A 9,269-nucleotide genomic window follows, 5' to 3' on the forward strand; every position below is an offset into this window, starting at 1 on the left:
TATATAGACCCACTTATATTCCACAGTACCTTTGGGTAACAACTTTGCAATATTCACTGGCTATGAAAAGTTGCTGTTCATTGCACCCTCTGGCAGTTTCTATAAAATTAATAATGAGATTTTATAGGTGGATTTTAAGTAAAATAAGTCATTTTAAAAGGCATATGATAAAAGAAACACACACACTCAAGTGTGCATTCAAACAGTGTGCACACTGGTCCTTTCGAAGAGCAAACAGTATTCCTAACCCATGAGCCATTTCTTCAGTCTTGTCATGTATCTCTTTTTTCTTTTATAACTACACATTTTTCTCCTGTGCCTAGAATGCTTTTTCAGACTTTCTTGTGCCTGATACCTTCTTCATACTGTCCTCTTAAATATATCAACCCTATGTAAAATTGTGCCACATTCAAAACAACACTGGCCAAGATTATTTTTGTCATAACTGTCATAATGGGAATGTTATACTATCTGTTCTCACACAGAACCCTCTAGTTATACTATAATTGAGATTGTAATTAATTTAAATAAAATTTAAATGACATCATGCTATCAGTAGACTATATTGGACATCACGATTCTGGACACCCAGTTTTAATCCTTTATGGTATTTCTTAAGTGAAAACAATCTTTTAAAATAATGTACATGTATATATTTTTTCATTTACTCTCTATAGTTATTTCTGGTGGTTGCAAAATTAGTCTACCACAAACAGTGGGCCATCCTCTGACTACTTCCATTTTGATATCATTGTATTACATTTCTCTCACTGTTGTAAATATTGTAAACATGATGTGAAGCCTATACATGTATTACTTACATTTAAAAGTTTAGAAGTCTAAAATTGGTTTCACCAGGCTAACTTCAAAGTGTTGACAGGCCTGCCCCTCTAGAGACCCTAGAATATAACCCTGTTTTTGTCTTTTCTAGTTTTATAGAAGCAACATGAATTCCTGCTGTTCCTCCCCAAATCAGAGAACTAACACTTTCAAATGTCACTCCAGCTCTGAGATTTGCTTTTCTTTTCTGCCTTCCTCTGGACAGCATCTCTTCTGCCTCCTTTTTTTTTTTTTTTTTTTTTTTAACCACCTTGATGTCAAAAGATGCTTAGTCAGTCAATGCAGGCTAATCTAGAGGCCAACTGTTGGCCACTATGACTTTATCAACTAACTTGACCCTTCTTTTTTACAGGAGGCAATATAAGCATGGGTTACAGAGATTGGAGAGATTAGCTGTAATAACAAAAGAATTGGAATAAACCCTAGGTTCACAGAGAGACTCTGCCTCAATGCCATCTAATTACATGTCTATCTATTACTAGAGATATAGAGATAATAAATATCCAATGATTATTTGAATTAGAACATGAATTCTACTCTAGTATAGAATTAGGGTCTGTATGCTTTTGGATTGCCTCATGTATTCTAAGAGACTTGGTTGTGTCAGGCACATACACTTAGTAAATGAGTATTTACTGAATAAATTAATCTTCAAATTCCTTTTTATCTCAGTATACTGGTGCATACCTATAACCCACTCAGGAAGTGGAAGCTAAAATGTTTGGTAATATGACTTCAGTTCTAACCATCTGTATTTTGCCATCACAATGGATAGAATGCATGCTATGTTGAAGAAAGTAACTAGTCTAAAAAAAATTTAAACTATTTTCTACATATATTTTTAAAATAATGTTTCTAGTATATATGGTACACCAAATAAAGTTCATACTAAATTATTAAATGTATTAATTTATTTTCTTTGTTTTTCTTTTTTACTATTGTTCATGATAATTGTTATGGTCAATTGCTTTTTATTTTTTCCTTTTTTATTAAATATTCTCTGTATTTACATTTCAAATGTTTTCCCCTTTCCACCAGCTTCTATCCCCTCTCCCCTTCCCCTTGCCTCCATGAAGGTGTTCCCTCTCCCAACCTCCCTCTCCCACCTCAGTGCCTTGGCATTCCCCTACACTGGGAAAATGAGCCTTCACTGGACCAAAGGCATCCCATCCCATTTATGCCAGACAATGCCATCCTCTGTTACTTCTGCAACTGGAGCCATGGGTCTCTCCATGTGTGCTCATTGGTTGGTGTTTTAGTCCCTGGGAGCTGTGGAGGGCTTGGTTGGTTGATAGTATTATTCTTTTAAGATGGTGTCTTATTATATACTTCTACTAAAGTCAGCCTAAAAGCCAACAAACCTCAGAAATGTTTCCTCTCTCCTTGTCCTTCTGAGCTAGAGTTTCAGGCATATGCAGGATATGTGTCTTTCACATAGGTACTGGTGCCTGGCATCATGACTGATCAGACAGAAAATTGTTTTATCCTCTGAGCCATCTGTTTAAGCCCCTAAATCCTTTGATATTGGTACATGCTTTAATATACTTAAAAAAAACTTTTTTTTTTCAAAATGAGAATTTAAAGATTGGTTTGCGATCCTAGAATTTGAGAAGCTATAATAATAAAGGGATTTTGAGGTTGAGGGAAACAAGCCCCACATTCACAGAGCGACCCTGTCTCAAAAAAAAAAAAAAAAAAAAAAAAGAGAGAGAGAGAGAGAGAGAGAGAAACTGACATACCTCACTCCTTTTACATATACACATGCACATATATATGTAAATAAGCCTTTAAATACATCTACAAGTTTAACTGCAGACAAAAGCAAAAGACCAAAGATTTATACAGAAAATATCTAAAACATTTCCTAAAAAACTTCCTAAGAACATTTAAATAAACTGCATAAAAGACCTAAAAATACTTTTACTATTATACCTTCAGTAATAAGCACATGTGACCCTACTATCTATTTAAAGAGGTGGTAGCTGAATGGCTTTGCAACCTGACTGAACAGAGTTCACTGAATGAACTTCTAATCTAGACTATTGTCTATTTCAAAGTATCTGTCTTACATACCAGTAAAAGAGAGGCTGGAATGCAATGTGCTTTAGGTGAAAACTAAAAATGTGGGCTAATTTTTCAGTGGACTTAAATATTTTGTTGTATTCTTATTTGAAGCAATCTTTGCCAACTGTTCAAGATGTCTCATTTCCATTGTCATGTCTGAGTTTGGAGACATTGTTTTTAGCATCAACGAAATCACTAGAATTATTAACTAGTTAGAATATGACATATTCATACATTATTCTTTCTTTCTGACTTAAATAGAAAATCATAGGCATTTAATTTTTTAAATTTTCTATTCTATACCTTTATTTCTCTTTTTCTTCATAAGTAATTAGTTCATATTGTACACATTATTGCATCTCCATAACGTAGTATAATATCCAAACTGAATATTTGCTGAATTTTAATTGCAAATGTTATAGACAATGGCTCAATAATGATTTGATGGAGTCCTAAGATTTATCAGAGTAACACCTGAAGATAAATGACTGGCACTATACTAATGAATTATTTGTGGAAATTATGCTATGAAATATCTATGAGAGTAGAAAGTATCATGTGTAAATTAAACAATTCTAAGCCATGATTTTATTAACTCCAAACTGAAGCATAGTCCTTTGCTATATATATTATCTTAATAACACTATCAACATTTCTTAGTATAAAATTATTGGTAAAAAATACAGTGCAAACCCTAATAGATCATATAAATCATGTCATTAATATCCAAGAGGCTCTTCTGTTGAAAAAGTAGTATGCAAATAAAGAAATTATCTGAGTTAGAAATCAGTCAAATAAAATTATGTGAATGGCTATTATATAAAGTTAATTGAGAAATAAATATATTGGAATATATCAAAATATCTGAAATGTTTTATTTGGTCTTCAGCATTGGCAGTCTTATTTTCTGCTTAGGATGTCTGAGATTAAAAATTCCAACAGAACTTGGAAACACGAATGTTCATAGAATTCATTCATTTTTCATGTATATGGAAATGAGAGAGAAAAACACAGAAATGAAAAAATGGGGGCTAAAAACATGGTCAAAAATGTTCTTGTCTCAGGAAATAACAATACAAATAAATCAGAGGTAAATATTCAGCCTGAACATTTCCACACCTTCCAATTGATATTATTGTAAAGAAGAAAAGGCAATTACAAAGAATGGGAACAAATACAGCAATTCCATGGCCCCACAGCAAATTGAAATACAGCTTCCTGCCTTCTCTCATATCTTCCTTTTTCATCCCTTTTCACTCTCTAACTTCTCATTTTATTTCTACATGAAATTTTCTGTCACATTATGGATAAACTTTTTAGTAGTTACATTATTTGCTGGGGAAAATAGCAAGTATAACTCATAGCTACATTTCCATAGAAATAACCAGAAACCTGAATCAAAACTTTAAATACTATTTTGAAAGGACACAAAGATATTATCCACAGAATATATGTATCATAGTTCCAATGATCCAACTATGTGCAGGATATACTTTGTAGTACTATACCATTAGCCCAACCTATGTAAAGAAAATTTATGTTGATATTCTGTCACTGTAGGCTCTCATAGTTTAACAATATTACACTACATGTTTTGAAGGAAGCTTCTGAAGTCCAGAGAATTATAGTCACTTCCACAAAATCACCAAGTGAACCCAGGATAGAGCTACAGTTAGAATGCAGAATTCCTGTGTCCTGGTCCAGGTTTAAGTTAAAAGTTTCTCACTAAAATTATTTCAACAATTCATTCATGAAAGAAAGTTACAGCCTGTTTAGTTGAAGCTCTCATCTTGTTAACTGCATGTTTCTCTGTGTACAGCAGAGTCTTAAAATATACCAGAAGACAGACAGGCCTGAGAAATGATGGAGCCTTTATATAAACACTCAGCTGATTGCTGGGGATTTTTGCCAGCTTCTTGCTCCAAGTCACTTGCAACCCACAAAAAAAGAGATGTCAATCTCCAACAGAACCTCAGAGCTAACTGGTTTGAGACAAGCTTCCTGATGAAGCAAGAATAAAAAAGAGGTAATAGTTATAGTATATTTCACCTTCTATCAGGAAGCTACATTTTCTTCACAAACACACGGGGGGGGGGGGTGGAGACAGAGAGACAGAGACAGACAGAGAGATGGAGGGAGGGGAGAGAGGGGATGGAAGGGGAGGGAAGGAGGGAGGGAGGGACAGGGAGAGGGCAAAGTGGAGAGAGAGAGAGAGAGAGAGAGAGAGAGAGAGAGAGAGAGAGAGAGAGAGAGAGAGTCTGGGTAGAAAACAGAAAAATGTAGCATGTAACATTTTCTTTTCTTTAGATTCACCTATCTTAACTCTAGACTGGAATTAATTGCTTACACTCTCATAGGTCCCTTCTTTACTTAATGCTCTTCCAACCCTCTCCCCTGATTTTCCCACACTGCTGACTGCACAGAAGCAAAGATTCTGTTTGCCTTAGTCAGGGTTTCTATTCCTGCATAAAACATCATGACCAAGAAGCAGGTTGGGGAGGAAAGGATTTATTTAGCTTACACTTCCACATTGCTGTTTATCACTGAAGGAAGTCAAGACTGGAACTCAGGCAAGTCAGGAAGTAGGAGCTGATGCAGAGGCCATGGAGAGATGTTGCTTACTGACTTGCTTCCCCTTGCTTGCTCAGCCTGCTTTCTTATAGAACCCAGGTCTACCAGCCCAGGGATGGTACCACCCACAATGGGCTGGGCCAGGGATGGTACCACCCACAATGGGCTGGGCCAGGGATGGAACAACCCACAATGGGCTGGGCCCTCCCCTTTGAACACTAGTTGAGAAAATGCCTTACAGCTTGATCTCATGAAGGCATTTCTCAACTGAAGCTCCTTTCTCTGTGATAATTCTAGCTTGTGACAAGCTGATACACAAAACCAGCCAGTACACTGTTCAAATGTAAATTAAGTTAGGATTCCTTAGGGAAAAAAGACAAATCAAAAATATTTAATCACCTACAGCAGGAAAAGAAGGCACTAGAGGCATATCATAAAGAAGAGAGGTCTGGAAGGACTCCTGTGGAATTCATTACAGGATTTGGTGATTAGGAAGCAAATCTCAATTCCATTGAGCCATATCTGATATGGCAACTTAGGGCTATAACCAGAAAAACTTGAATTTTTAGTTTTTATTAAAATAAAATTGAAGTGGTTGCAATGTTCTGATTGGGAATCTTTGTGGACAAGGATAGAACATCTATGACAACTGAAGCTCACCTTGTGACATTGGGAGTCCAGTCCAGACAAGAAGTTTGGGCTTTTTAATTGTTGTTTGTTTGTTTTTGTTTTGTTGTAATCGGAAACACCTTGTCAGCCCATTCTAATGTCCAGAGAATATTAGGAAAAATGTTTCAAAGACAAATTGCCATTCCCCAAGAAGTGCTGCCTAGTTATGTACTAAGGACTTCATCAAAACCTTTCCATTTTAATTAGTAAAACAAAGGCAAGAGCTGATGATTGGTCAGGGGAAGGGAGGTGGAGTGATAGAGGGTCAGAAGCCAGAGGACACAGGATGAGAGAGAAGTTTTTAGATGGAGTTCTAGAAGGATGAATTGGATCCAGGTGGACTTTATTGGCATTAAGTAGCTATGAACATTTAAGGATTTTATAGGTCTTATATCTCATATATAAGAGCAGTTTGTATCTTTGTCTACAGCACTAAAAGGGTGAAAAATAAAGATGAGAACCAAAAGTAATTTTTAAAATTGAATTCATCTATCAATAGGCTAAGAGAGCTTATTGACAATAATTGCATTAATGATATGAGTTTTAGATAAAACTTATTCCTTGAGTTTTATACTTGATTTTCATCTCTGGAGTTAAAAAAGACTGTTTATTTGTTCTGCATCCACACATATTTGTCATTAATAGGAAATAACCTATGATCAGGTGACACATATTCCTGCTTGTCATACTATCAATTATTTGGAGTGAATTATATTACTGTAATTTTATGTATAAATAAACCAAGAATATTAAATTTCCCAAGACTACACAAATATAATTTGAAAACCGTGACTCCAAATTCAGTTCACACAGACTGAATAAATAGTATTTTTCAAATCTTTACAAAAATATTCAACAAATACATTTATACACACAGTGTGTGTGTGTGTGTGTGTGTGTGTGTGTACAAAATAACTGTCATCTGTTGGTTCTCCAAGGAGATGGAGAATAAGTGAAAGAAGGTAAGATATTCTTAGAAAAACTGAGTGCAAAACAACTCGAAGACTTGATAAGAGGAAAAGAAGTGAAATGACTCTGGTATAGCCTCTAATTCTCAAAAGCCAGTGAATTAACATCCATACACTTGACCACTCAGAGATCATTTAGAGAAATGAAGGAGGTTAATCACTGCAGACTAATCAAATTAAAACGTTGTAGTGACATAAGAAAGGATGCCATATAGTATTAAGCTTCAATAAAAATAATCATAGCTGTTTACATATAGGAAATGAGATCATTAGCCTTGAAAGTTAGAGGGATAATTTTTAGTTTAAAAAAGAATCAATAGAATATATTAATCACTGAATAGTGGGCAAGTCAGAATAAATCGCCAAATTGGAAGATTATGAGGTGAACATAAGATCTTAAAAAAAAAAAAAAAATACAACTGGATGCGCCCAGGAGCCGTGCTGCCGGGGGCAATTATACTGTGACCTGTGATCACTACGGCACACTTGCTTCCCGGTAGCCCTGAGGCTCTGCTTCTGCCTCAGTGATCCAAAGTTTTCAGAGCAGCTTCCAGGTCTTCTTCAGACCTGGGAAGCTAACAGCGTCCAAGACCCACATCATGATGTCTGTGGATGTGGAAAAGTTAGCTGATGAGCTGCCATCCCTCCCTGAAATTATGTTAGGAGACTACAAGGATCCTGGCTTTGGAATAGAGGATGCACTGAGATGTGTGAACAACTACCAGGGCATGCTCAAAGTAATTTGTGCTTAAGAGTGGCAGGAAAGTAGTATGGAGGGTGAACACTCCAAAGAAATTATTAAACCATGTTACTGGACCTATTCAACAGATTACAAAAAAAAAAACACTGCTTGGAAAATCTCTGAAGTTAAAGGCTGTACCTACAACAGTTCTTATGGATACAGAAAAATTGGAAGCCAGAGAACAGATTAAATTTGTTGAAGAAGTTCTGCTGTTTGAAGATGAATTACGTGGTCATGGTGTTTCCAGCCTGAGTGTGGAAATTAGAGTAATGCCTTCCAGCTTTTTTCTGATATTGCAGTTTTTCCTGAGAACTGATAGGGGTATTCAACAGAATGAATGACACAAGGCTTTACCATGAAGCTGACAAGGCCTACATGTTACAAGACTATACATCCAGAGACACCAAAATTGCTAATTTAATGCATGTTCCACTTTCCATCTTCATAGAGCCTAATGAAATATCACAATATTAAGAAGGCAGCTTGTAAGAAGTTAATAGTTCCAGAAAGAATTGATCCTAACTAACCCTGTGGACTCACAAAATATACCCTCAGTGATTACAGCATACTCTCAATTGGAACCTGACTGGATACCTTGGCTATTTGTAGGGGTAATTTTATTGTGAGAATTAATTTTCTCGCTTATGCAAATTTTCTGCAGCCGTAGAAAAAAATAAAAGATTGTTGCAGGCATGTTCCACTCAACTCCTATTCATACTGTCTGCTTTCAAGTTCCTGCTCCTGAGAAATACATGCTCTGGAGCTTAATTTCTTAACTCATCTCAAATTGTGACTTCAGCAGTGATGTGTATTTGTCTCATGAGGGGACATAATCTGCATCCATGCTGAAGCATCATCTTCTACTGTGAAGAGGCTGACCTGTAAATACCATCACTGAGTCCTGATGCCATGTGACCTTCCCAGGATTTGGACTGCATGCTGATGTGCTACTCTGGCACTTAGCTGTGGGCTTTCTGGTGTTTATTCCCACTTCTAGAGAGTTGTGACATGTCACCTACGAAATTAATCTTGTATTATTCATTAGTTGGAGTTTCTGGGCAGCATCATATTATATGTGTACACGCCTGTATGTTTTAAATCTTTTCATTTAAATGTCTCTGTCTCTGAGTAGTATTAGATTACTTATTTTGATAATTCAATGTTAAAAAATGTGGAGAATTAAAATAAAATAATTGACTTTTTAAAAATAACTTAAAGAGGCTTGCAGTGGGGGGGGTGTGCTTCTGAAGATTGTATTAGTGTACTCCTGTGAGGAGTACCAAGGTGTGACTTTGGCCATTTCTAAATATGACACATGCCATTTTATATTTATTTGTCCAAGTGTCTTTTGTAAGAGGAGAATCAATAATAAGAAATTATGTATCAAAAAAAGAAGCAGAAGAGTAGGATCAACT

The 9,269-nt window shown here is 35.8% G+C and overlaps 1 pseudogene across 1 annotated transcript in view; it reads left to right on the plus strand.

Annotated features, from left to right (window-relative positions):
* Positions 1–8,480, plus strand: part of LOC308432981 (TIP41-like protein) — a 32,130-nt pseudogene extending 23,650 nt beyond the window's left edge. The window contains exon 2 of the transcript in view: positions 7,638–8,480. The product of the transcript in view is annotated as a TIP41-like protein (transcript). The remainder of the gene's footprint in view (positions 1–7,637) is intronic.
* The last annotated feature ends 789 nt before the right edge of the window (positions 8,481–9,269 follow it).

The sequence above is a fragment of the Micromys minutus genome, assembly GCF_963924665.1.
Source record: "Micromys minutus genome assembly, chromosome: 19".
Lineage (NCBI taxonomy): Eukaryota > Metazoa > Chordata > Mammalia > Rodentia > Muridae > Micromys > Micromys minutus.